This window comes from Rana temporaria, chromosome 4, assembly GCF_905171775.1.
Source record: "Rana temporaria chromosome 4, aRanTem1.1, whole genome shotgun sequence".
In the NCBI taxonomy this organism is placed as follows: Eukaryota; Metazoa; Chordata; class Amphibia; order Anura; family Ranidae; genus Rana; species Rana temporaria.
In genome coordinates this window covers 367628835-367641334 of record NC_053492.1, presented here as the reverse complement: position 1 = coordinate 367641334, position 12500 = coordinate 367628835, and the positions used below count along the sequence as shown (strand labels likewise).

Sequence of the window (12500 nt, the reverse complement as noted above, 5' to 3'; positions counted from 1 at the left end):
CTGAGAGAGAAGGGAGGGGACTTAGAGAGAGGGGGCTGAGAGAATAGGGTGGGCTGATAGAGAGGGGTTGGCTAAGAGAGGGGGGCTGAGAATATAGGGAGGGCTAAGAGAGAAGGGAGGGGGTTTAGAGAGAGGGGGGCTGAGAGAATAGGGAGGGCTGAGAGACGAAGCTGAGAGAGAAAGGAGGGGGGCTTAGAGAGAGAGGGATGGCTGAGAGTATAGAGATGGCTAAGAGAGGGGGGATGGCTGAGAGAGAAGGGAGGGGTCTGATTGAGAGGAGGACTGAGGGGAGAGGGGCTGAGCGAGAGGGCAGGAGACTTAGAGAGAGGGGGGCTGAGAAAGCAGGGAGGGGGGCTGAGAGAGAGGGTGGGCTGAGAGAGAGAGAGGGTGGGCTGAGAGAGAGAGAGAGGGTGGGCTGAGAGAGAGAGAGAGGGCGGGCTGAGAGAGAGAGAGGGAGGGCTGAGAGAGAGAGAGAGAGAGGGAGGGAGGGCTGAGAGAGAGAGAGAGAGGGAGGGCTGAGAGAGAGAGAGAGAGGGCTGAGAGAGAGAGAGAGAGAGAGAGGGAGGGCTGAGAGAGAGAGGGAAGGCTAAGAATGGAGGGAGGGCTAAGAGAGGGGGGCTGAGAGAGAAGAGAGGGGGCTGAGAGAATAGGGTGGGCTGATCGAGACGGGTTGCCTGAGAGAGGGGGGCTGAGAGAATAGGGGGATGAGAGTATAGGGAGGGTTGAGAGGGAGGGCTGAGAGAGAGGGTGGGCTGGGAGAGAGGGAGGGAGGGCGGGCTGAGAGAGAGGGAGGGAGGGCTGAGAGAGAGAGGGAGGGCTGCCAGAGAAGGGAGGGGGTTTAGAGAGAGGGGGCTGAGAGAATAGGGAGGGCTTAGAGAGGTGTAGGAGGGAGGGCTGAGAGAGAGGGAGGGCTGAGAGAGAGGGAGGGCTGAGAGAGAGGGAGGGCTGAGAGAGAGGGAGAGCTGAGAGAGTGGGGGCTGAGAGAAGGGAGGGGACTTAGAGAGAGGGGGCTGAGAGAATAGGGTGGGCTGATAGAGAGGGGTTGGCTAAGAGAGGGGGGCTGAGAATATAGGGAGGGCTAAGAGAGAAGGGAGGGGGTTTAGAGAAAGGGGGCTGAGAGAATAGGGAGGGCTGAGAGACGAAGCTGAGAGAGAAAGGAGGGGGGCTTAGAGAGAGAGGGATGGCTGAGAGTATAGAGATGGCTAAGAGAGGGGGGATGGCTGAGAGAGGGGTCTGATTGAGAGGAGGACTGAGGGGAGAGGGGCTGAGAGAGAGGGGAGGAGACTTAGAGAGAGGGGGGCTGAGAAAGCAGGAAGGGGGGCTGAGAGAGAGGGTGGGCTGAGAGAGAGAGAGGGTGGGCTGAGAGAGAGAGAGAGAGAGAGAGAGGGTGGGCTGAGAGAGAGAGGGGGAGGGCTGAGAGAGAGAGAGAGAGGGAGGGCTGAGAGAGAGAGAGAGAGAGAGGGAGGGCTGAGAGAGAGAGAGAGAGGGAGGGCTGAGAGAGAGAGAGAGAGAGAAAGAGAGGGCTGAGAGAGAGAGAGGGAGGGCTGAGAGAGAGAGGGAGGGCTAAGAATGGAGGGAGGGCTAAGAGAGGGGGGCTGAGAGAGAAGAGAGGGGGCTGAGAGAATAGGGTGGACTGATAGAGACGGGTTGCCTGAGAGAGGGGGGCTGAGAGAATAGGGGGCTGAGAGTATAGGGAGGGTTGAGAGGGAGGGCTGAGAGAGGGTGGGCTGGGAGGGAGGGAGGTAGGGAGGGCCGGCTGAGAGGGAGGGAGGGCTGAAAGAAAGAGAGGGAGGGCTGAGAGAGAGAGGGAGGGCTGCGAGAGAAGGGAGGGGGTTTAGAGAGAGGGGGCTGAGAGAATAGGGAGGGCTGAGAGAGGTGTAGGAGGGAGGGCTGAGAAGGAGGGAGGGCTGAGAGAGGGAGGGCTGAGAGAGAGGGAGAGCTGAGAGAGGGGGCTGAGAGAGAAGGGGCTGAGAGAGAAGGGAGGGGACTTAGAGAGAGGGGGCTGAGAGAATAGGGTGGGCTGATAGAGAGGGGTTGGCTAAGAGAGGGGGGGCTGAGAATATAGGGAGGGCTAAGAGAGAAGGGAGGGGGTTTAGAGAGAGGGGGGCTGAGAGAATAGGGAGGGCTGAGAGACGAAGCTGAGAGAGAAAGGAGGGGGGCTTAGAGAGAGGGAGAGCTGAGAGAGAGGGGGCTGAGACAGAGGGGGCTGAGAGAGAAGGGAGGGGACTTAGAGAGAGGGGGCTGAGAGAATAGGGTGGGCTGATAGAGAGGGGTTGGCTAAGAGAGGGGGGGCTGAGAATATAGGGAGGGCTAAGAGAGAAGGGAGGGGGTTTAGAGAGAGGGGGGCTGAGAGAATAGGGAGGGCTGAGAGACGAAGCTGAGAGAGAAAGGAGGGGGGCTTAGAGAGAGAGGGATGGCTGAGAGTATAGAGATGGCTAAGAGAGGGGGGGTGGCTGAGAGAGAAGGGAGGGGTCTGATTGAGAGGAGGACTGAGGGGAGAGGGGCTGAGAGAGAGGGGAGGAGACTTAGAGAGAGGGGGGCTGAGAAAGCAGGGAGGGGGGCTTAGAGAGAGGAGGAGAGCTGAGATAGCAGGGAGGGGGCTAAGAGAGAGAGGGAAGGGCTGAGAGAGAAGGGAGGGGGCTTGGAGAGAAGGGAGTGAGGCTGATAGAGAAGGGAGGGGGCTGAGAGAGAAGGGAGGGGGGCTTGAAGAGAAGGAAGGGGGGCTTGTAGAGAGGGAAGGGGAGATAAGAGACCCCTAGCCCGGTTCCTGCAGTACCACCTCTGTCCCAGTCTCTGTCTGCAGGTGTGTATGATGACAGACAGTACCTTCAATACCATGATGCCAGTCAGTCTCCTGCTTCGATCCGTCCAATTCCAGCGGCTCCCGCAGCAGCCTGCGCCTCCTGCCCGTCCTCTGTGACAGCTCTTTGCCCCCAGTGAGCGGCGAGCCTGTCTCCTCCAGCTCCGGGCCTCGAATCAGAGCGTGGAGAGGAACTTGGAGCAGTCCATGCTCTGGAAGCATGGAGTATGCTGCGCCCGCTTTCCTCCTGGGGGAGGCGGGGTCAGGGGACGAGGTCAAGGAGGAGGCGGTGCGGCAGGCTCTCGGCTTATCTGCACTCCCTCCCCAAGGGTGCTGCTGATTGCTGCAATGACCACTGCCGCGCCCCACACACATTTCTGGTGCTAGACAGCCGCGTAGAGGACGAGACACATTAACAAGCTCCAGGCGCCCTCTCCTCCTAGTAGAGAGCGCCGGCCCTGGGTGTGCCTGGGCATTAGGGTGTGCCCAGGCACACCCGGAACACCCCATGCGCACGCCTATGGTCTCAGCCAATCAGGTTCACTGGTTCTGGTTACCGGTAACCTGATTGGCTGAAGCGTCATCGAGGGCGGGAGAAGACATCAAGGAAAGGTAGAAGCACGGCTGACCCCAGAAAGGTAAGTGCCAGGCGGGGGGGGGGGGGCATTTTACAGGTCACAGTGGCAGCATTTTACTGGGCACAGTGGCGACAATTGCGGGGCACAGTGGCTACAATTGCTGGGCACAGTGGTAACAATTGATGGCACATGCAGGTCACAGTGGCAGCATTTTACTGGGCACAGTGGCGACAATTGCAGGGCACAGTGGCTACAATTGCTGGGCACAGTGGCTACAATTGCTGGGCACAGTGGTAACAATTGATGAGCACAGTGGTAACAATTGATGAGCACAGTGGTAACAATTGATGGTACATACAGGTCACAGTGGCAGCATTTTACTGGGCACAGTGGCGACAATTGCGGGGCACAGTGGCGACAATTGATGGCACAGTGGTAACAATTGATGGCACAGTGGCGACAATTGCTGGGCACAGTGGTAACAATTGATGGCACAGTGGTAACAATTGATGGCACAGTGGTAACAATTGATGGCACAGTGGTAACAATTGATGGGCACAGTGGTAAGAATTGATGGCACAGTGGCGACAATTTATGGGCACAGTGGTGACAATTGATGGAACAGTGGTGACAATTGATGGCACAGTGGCTGTGTTTGATGGCATGGCACAGTGACTGCGTTTGATGGCATGGCACAGTGGTGACAATTGATGGCACAGTGGCTGCGTTTGATGGCATGGCACAATGACTGCATTTGATGGCATGGCACAGTGGTTGCGTTTGATGGCATGGCACAGTGGCTGCGTTTGATGGCATGGCACAGTGGTGACAATTGATGCCGCAGTGGCTGCATTTGATGGGCACAGTGAGGCTGCAATTTATTTCGTTTGCGCCCCCCCAAAAATGTTGAGCACCAGCCCCACTGGGTTACTGTCTTTACTACTGGGGGTGCACTGATGGGGGGGTGTCTGTACTGAGGGGGGGACTATAATTGGTGGGTGTACTACTGGGGTGTGTGTACTGAGGGGGGGACTATAGTTGGTGGGGAGAGATGTGGATATTACAGTGGGGGATGTGGATATTACAGTGGGGGGGGGGTTACAGTGGGGGGAGATGTGGATATTACAGTGGGGGAAGGGAGATGTCGATATTACAGTGGGGGGGGGAGATGTGGATATTACAGTGGGGGGGAGATGTGGATATTACAGTGGGGGAAGAGAGATGTGGATATTACAGTGGGGGTGGAGGGAGATGTGGATATTACAGTGGAGGGGGGGAGGAGATGTGGATATTACAGTGGGTGAGTTTTTTTTTTTTTTTTTTTGCCGATCCGAAAAATGATCCAATCCGTTACTCTGATCCGAGAAACGATCCGAACCATGAGTTTTTTAAACGGTTGCACCCCTACTGGTCACCCTATCCTACAGTTTTAAGGACCCCTCTGTTACTATCATCTCCCCCCAGTCTATAGCTCTCCCTCTTTCTTATCTCCCTAACTATGCTAGTATTTTATTACCACTGCCATGTGCACTGTTTTGTGTGTGTGTTTGTTTTTCTTTTTTTTCTTTCCCTCAGAGATGGTGTTTTTTTTTTGGTGAATAAGTACTGCTGGGACCTAGAAGAAGGGGACATACTCCGAAAGCTTGTCTTGAAAAATTGAATGTTAGTGCAAATAAAAAAAAGTATCATGGACAGTATTCAATTGTCTCTGTTGCAAGTGCACGAATACAGCTACAATCACCTCAAGCATGATGAAAGTTAGGATGATAGTTAAAGTAATTTGAGAAGTGTAATCTAATTTGTATGTCTATAGCACCATCTGGTGGTCATACCATTTAGATCTTTTTGTTAGGATTTACTTAATTTAAGCCTCGTACACACGATCGGCTATCTGATGGAATCTAATCCGACTGATTTTTTCATTGGATATCCGATGAAACTGACTTTCATTAGTCTTGCATACACACTATCAGACTAAATTCCGACCGTGCCAAAACGCAGTGACGTAAAACACTACGACGAGCCGAAAAAAATGAAGTTCAATGCTTCCGAGCATGCGTCGACTTGATTCTGAGCATGCGTTGATTTTCCTCCGATGGAGTTCCACACAGACGATCATATTTTTTTATCGTTTTTTATCCATGGGAAAAATGTAAAACATGTTATATTTTTTAACACCGATGAAAAAAAGACAGATGGGGCCCACACACGATCGGTTTGTCCGATGAAAACAGTCCATCGGTCTGTTTTCATCGGACAAACCGATTGTGTGTACGCGGCTTTACTGTCAGTTTCAGATTTAGTTTTGTGCATTTCTAAACAGCAACAGTGTCATTGTATGTGATACTTTAAAATGACAGGTGCATGATTATGCTGCATTGAGCCCTTAGCAAAAGTTAAAATGACATTAAATTATACCCTAGTATGGTTTGGTTTTCTGAAAAATGTTTAAGGTCGCTCCAATTAGTGGATGTTGCTTAAGGTCTGAAGGACATTTAGACCAGGGAATCCAAGGTGAAAATTTCAAAGGGACCTCAAAGGCCCCCCAGATGGAAGTTATGTGTGAAAATATTATTCAGCATGGGTGTGAGCCAGACTCCTAGGTATTTGAGTGCATGTGATAGCTGTTGTTCTGAGTTGTTCTGCTGTGCCTCCACTACTATGTTCGGGGGAACAGTGAGATTCGTAGCCTTTGATTTGGAGTAGTTTAATTTAAGGTTGCAAAGGTATCCATAGACAGTAAAAGCATGTAGTAAATTAGGGATAGACATGTGCGGTTGCGTTATAAAAATAAAAGGCCGTCCGCGTATGCAGCTATTTTATAGATTTTCGTGCCTATCTTAAAACCCTAATTGAGGAGGTCATGTTAACTGTGCGAATAAATGGCTCTAAAGACAGTATAAATAACAGGAGTGACAGAGGACATCCCTATCTAGTGCCATTTTGTATGGAAACCAGTTCCGACAGGGTGCCATTGATCTTCAACCTGGCCATTGGATTCTGATATAATGAAGAAATCCACATAAGCATATGTGGTTTCAAGCCTATATGGAAGCAGGTAGTCAAGTCCTATGACACCCTGTCAAAAGATTTCTCTGCGTCAGTGGACAGGAGAAAGCCTTCAAAACCAGTCAAATTAAGGGCCTTTGTTACATTATCCCTTGTCTCCCTCCCCGGCATGAACCCAACTTGTTCAGGGCCTATCAACCGAGGAAGAAATGTGTGTAAACGGTTGAGAAGGGATATAGGCCTATAGCTAAAGCACTCAGTTGTGTCTTGCCCAGTTTGGGAAATACTGTCACATGTGCCAAAAAAAATGTATTTGGTATTTGTCAGGGATCCATTAAGAAGTTTAGTGTATGCTGTAGCAGGGATACAAGAATGTTCCAAAACGCCTTGTAGTAATGTGCCATAAACATTAAAAAGGAAAAAAGTGCAGTGCAAAATAATTAAACTGAAATAACTATCCAAAAAGTCCATACAAATAATCCACAAATGTCATTATTCATAACAGTCCATATGTAATGATCCAAGAGTGACACTTTATGTAAATGAAAATAAATCCTCTCCCCGTGATCTTGCAGACAAGACAAATAGCAGGTGAGTGAGGTCCCTCCACCACAGATTCACATTTATACTGCAAACAGTGCTACAAAACTGCACTGATTACTGTATAAATGTGACTGTCAGGGAAGGGGTTAACACTAGGGGGCGATCAAGGGGTTAAATGTGTTTCCTGGGAGTGATTCTTACTGTGGGGGGAGGGGACTGACTGGGGAAGGTGACCGATCGGTGTCCCTATGTACAAGGGACACACCATCGGTCTCCTCTCCGTGACAGGACGTGGATCTCTGTGTTTACACACAGAGATCCACGTCCCTAGCTCTGTAAATGCCGATCACGGGTACTTGGCAGACATCTCGGCCACCAGGCACGCGCATCGGCATCAGAGTGACCCCCAGCGGCCAGGAGGACAGTGGATGTCATATGACGTCCTCTTGGCATTATAGAGCCACCTTGTGGCAGTCATTCTACAATAGCCGGGATGGGAAGTGATTAATATCCAAACCAGACCTGAAGGGCCTAATATGGAATTTGAAGGGGGAGCCCCACACTTTTTTTTTTTATTTTGGTTCAGGGTTCCCCTTATATTCATACCAAACCCAAAGGGCCTGAAAATGGACTAAGGGGGAACCCATGCTGTATTTTTTCAATGACTTTTATCTGTATTGCCGGGACCCGGCAATTCCTATTAGCCGCAAGTAGTTTTAAATTACTTTTTTCCTTTAGAAATGTCATTTTGTGCAGGGACTTTTCTAAGCACGGGAAACATGCGCTACTTTACAGGCATACTATAGACACCCCCAAGTACGAATATTTCACTATTATTGTTTCACTTTAAAGGGGTGGTTCCACCTAAAACTCATTTCTAGCAATATATTCGTAAGACCCGTTAAGCCAGCCTACCCGCAGTGTCTTTTTTTTTTTCCCCGTACATACCGAGATCTCGGGGGTCTCGTCCCTAGGCGGTGGGCGTTCCTATTTGATTGACGTTCCTCGGACGGGCGCATACGTGACGTCACGACTTTCCGAAAGAAGCCGAACGTCGCCGCGCAGGTGCCGTATAGAGCCGACTCTATACGGCGCCTGCGCGGCGACGTTCGGCTTCTTTCGGAAAGTCGTGACGTCACGTATGCGCCCGTCCGAGGAACGTCAATCAAATAGGAACGCCCACCGCCTAGGGACGAGACCCCCGAGATCTCGGTATGTACGGGGAAAAAAAAAAAGAAGCCAGCCTACCCGCAGTGTAACGGGTCTTACGAATATATTGCTAGAAATGAGTTTTAGGTGGAACCACCCCTTTAATCATTATTAAAATCACTGCTCCCGAAATTAGCCCGTTTTTAAAACTTTGTTTTGCATTGATACATCTCCCCTGGGGCAGGACCCAGGTCCCCAAACACTTTTTAAGACAATAACTTGCATATTAACCTTTAAAATTAGCACTTTTAATTTCTCCCATAGACTTTTAAAGGGTGTTCCGCGGCTTTTCGAGCAGCCTATCCCTGACAACGTCCTTTCGATAACGAAACGCATAGGTGTGGCCTAGCTGAGTTGACGTCATCACGTTTTGTACACAGAGTTACACAGCTACAGAGCCCCACGGACAGGAGAAAATTCGAGGAGACGCCGCATCCCTCCATGTTTGTACTCACAGCAAGATCTTTTCAGCTTAAGTGTAAGTGCAATACTTTAGTTGAATAAACCACTCTTTTTTTTAACAAAGATGTTTTATTGAAAGACAAAACAATATTACAGCATCACATGGATATAATAGCACAGTGAAGCACAAACAACAGGGAACAACTTAAGAGCTAAGACAGCGCAAGTTCCCTAACCTCAACACATGTTTAGGGGAGAAGGCAAAGACATCCAATCCCCACCATGAACCACAATGAACAAACCGTAAGTCATACAGGTGCCATACCCCCTCCAAGGATCTTAAAAGGGGGTGAGAGAATATAGTAATGAAATTTTGCCGGGCATTGTCTACTCTCATAGGTGATTCTGTACAGAGGTAATACTTTATTAACAGAGAGGGTCCAGGACTCCACAGTAGGCGGGGCCGCCGCCTTCCATTTAAGAAGGATTTCTCTCCTGGCATAGAACAGGGAGAAAGTGAGAAACAGTTTGGAGTATCTGTCCCCCCAAACCTCCTCCAAATGACTCAGGAGAAGAACCAGAGGATCCATTGGCGTAGCCGAGGCACTGCACCCAGGACCTTAGCCACCTGACCCCAGTAAGGCTGAATCTCTGGACACGACCAGACCATGTGCCAGAACGAGCCCACCTCAACCCTGCAACGCGGGCAGAGGGGGTCTCTTTGGGGGAATATCCGGGCTAATCTTTGGGGGGTGTAGTAGGCCCTATGCAGGAATTTAATCTGGATAAACCTATCCCTAGCTGCTATAAGTGACGGGATGAACGTGGAGACACATTCCCCCCACTTCTCGTCATCCAGGTCAGGTATGTCAGCCTTCCACTTCTCAAAGGTACGAGTCAACCCAGAGTCATAAGCTACCATCAGATAGAGGTAAAGGGTGGAGAGAGGTCGCCCCATAGTACGTGAAGTCAAGAGCCGCTCGACCGAGTCCGACTCCAGTGTAAGTCTGTCCGGGAATTGGGCCCCAAAAGCGTGCCGGAGCTGCCAGTACCGGAAACGTCCATTACAGCGGCACCGAGTATCGGTCCCTCATCTCCTGGAAGGTCATGAGAGCACCATTGGTGACAATGTGTTTAAGGGTAGTTATCCCCTTACCAGCCCACACCGATGGGTCGGGGAGGGAATGGAAATGGGGCAATAGAGGATTGCCCCACAATGGCATATGAGGGGAGACGTGGGGGGGCCTTGCATATATTTCCCTAGCATCCTTCCAAGCCCTGATTGTGGTCTTCATGGGGACAGTGACCGAGGGAGCCGCCCGGCAACCTCGAAATGCAAGGTTGCTGAGGGCGGCGTACGAGCCCAAGACAGCAGCCTCCAGCGTGACCACCGGGTTCTGTCTAGGTTGGGCGAACCACCACTGGACAGTGACCAAAACGGCCGCCCAGTAGTACAGCTGAAAGTTGGGGAGCGACAAGCCACCGCCAGAGAGGGGCAAATATAATGTTTTCTTAGCGATCCTGGGAGACCTGCCGGCCCACACAAAAGCCCCGAGCTGACCCTCCAGCTTCTTAAAAAAATCCCATGGAAGATGAACCGGGGTATTCCTAAAGTAATACAAAAATTTGGGCAGGAACACCATCTTCAGGAGGTTGATCCTACCCACCGGGGTCAGTGGGAGCGAACGCCACGCCGCACACTTAGTGGTGACCTGTCTCATAAGAGGATGGAGGTTATGAGCCACAAAGTCCCCCAACGCGGCCGTCATCCTGATTCCAAGATATTTGATTTCCTCAACCAATTTAAGCTGCGTCTGGAGGTTAGAATTAGTAGGGGATGGATGGAGAGAAAAGAGTTCTTACTTGTCCCAGTTAATGCGGACTCCAGAGAATCCGGCAAAACGGTCAAATTGGGCCAGGGCCTTGCTGAGGGAGGAGGACGAATCAGTCAGGTAGAGCAGGGCATCGTCTGCATAAAGAGAATTTTTTTTGTGGATAGCGCCAACCCGTATTCCCTATATCTCCCCGTCTGCTCTAATAAGGGCAGCCAGGGGTTCTATGGCCAGAGCGAACAGACCCGGAGAGAGGGGACAGCCCTGCCTCGTGCCCCGACCCAATGGGAATGGGTCCGAGAGGCAAGCATTGGTACAGACCCTGGCCTGAGGGGGCAGCGCATAGTAGCTTGACCCACGAAATGAACTTGGTGCCAAAGCCAAATTTAGTGAGGACCGCCCACAGGTACCTCCACGCAACAGAGTCGAAGGCCTTCTCGGCTTCAAAGGAGGCCACCAGAGTCTGACCCCGCATCGTCCGCCCTGGCTATGTGGGTAAAGAGTCTCCTAAGGTTTACATCAGTACCCCTACCTGGCATGAAACCAGTCTGATCAGGGTGCACCAAAGCCGTAACAACCGTGTTTAACCTATTGGCCAGGACCTTAGCTATCAATTTAGTGTCAACGTTCAATAATGAAATGGGCCTATAGGAGGGGCACAGGGAGGGGTCCTTACCCGGTTTCGGGATCACAGCGATAACTGCATCGCCCATGGAAGTGGGGAGGGAGTGCAAGCGCTCAGCAGCCAACAGCATCTCCCGCAGCCTAACAGCTAACACATCGGGGTATTGCTTATAAAGCTCTACGGGCAGACCGTCAGGTCCAGGAGTCTTGCCTGGCTGCATAACTTTGAGTGCCTTGAGTATTTCGTCCAGAGAGATGGGTCTGTCAAGGGCATCCCTGTATTGTCAGTCAGGACAGGAACGTCAACCTCGTCAAGGTAGACAGCCAGTTCGTCATCCCTAAAGGTCACCTGTGATGTGTATAGGCGTTGATAGTACATGGCAAAGGTATGGTTGATCTCCTCCGAGGTGTAGAGGAGACCCCCGTCCGGTCCAAGAATATGGGGGACAGCCATGCCCCCCGACCGCTCTCTAGAGAGCCAAGCGAGGAGCCTGCCCAACCTCTCCCTCTGCTCAAATATACGTTGGGATTGAGCAAGCAATTTTTTCTGAGTCAGGGAAGTGCGAAGGGACAGAACCTTTCTAGTCAGAGACTGCAGTCTGATGTAGTGTTGGGGGTCTCGTGAACGAACATATAATGCCTCCTGCACAGCGGCAGGGTCTTCAGCCGCAACCAACGCAAAACCCCCCTTTGCCCGCCTAACCCGGGCTATAATGGTCTGATACTGACCCATTGTAAAGGCCTTGAAAGTGTCCCAAACTACCATGTGGGAGGCCGTGTCCGGATTAGTGGCCCAGAAGCTATCCAGCACCCCTGTGAATTGGGACTCCACATCTTGATCCGAAATCCAGAATCTCGAGAGTCGCCACATCCTACTAGGAGATCCCGGGTCACCCCGCGTAGGTTCAAATCCTGCTGACTACGCTCTTTTCAAAGGCAGCATCAACTCAACATTCCTCACTGCAACTTGTGTTTTTCACCGGCATAAGATTTGCATTGATCGTCTTGGTTTCGTGCTGTCATTTGTTGCCCTGTTGGCACCGCCTCCAATCAAGTCAGCCATCAGGTAGTCGTGGCCGAGTGGTTAAGGCGATGGACTTGAAATCCTGCGCAGGTTCAAATCCTGCCGACTACGATTTGGTGAAGAATTTGGTGAAGAAAAACGCCACGTACGGTTATCATATTCAGGGGAGCACCCGCTGATAAGGGAAGGATTTGTTGAAAGCTGTGGACCCGTTGATGAAAAGTCTTAGCCATTTGGACTCCTCTTTCAGCACCTATTAGGAAGCTCAGGACCGCTATTGCGACAGTGTGGCAGCTCTGTCGATGTCCCAAGTTGTACTTCAATGTTACGATACCTTTTGCCACAAAGAAGGACAGCTTACAGTGTTGATACTGAGCAGCTGGTCAGTGGCGGGGCCACTCGTTGCAGAAAGGGGGGCGGAGCATAAATTGACAGGCTGTGGTGGGGATTGAACTCACAGAAATTTCCCCAAAAAAAAG

The 12500-nt window shown here is 51.3% G+C and overlaps 1 non-coding gene across 1 annotated transcript; it reads left to right on the top strand.

Moving 5' to 3' along the window:
• The first annotated feature begins 12063 nt into the window (after positions 1-12063).
• Positions 12064-12132, top strand: TRNAS-UGA. The gene has a single exon. It is a non-coding gene; the product is annotated as a tRNA-Ser (tRNA).
• The last annotated feature ends 368 nt before the right edge of the window (positions 12133-12500 follow it).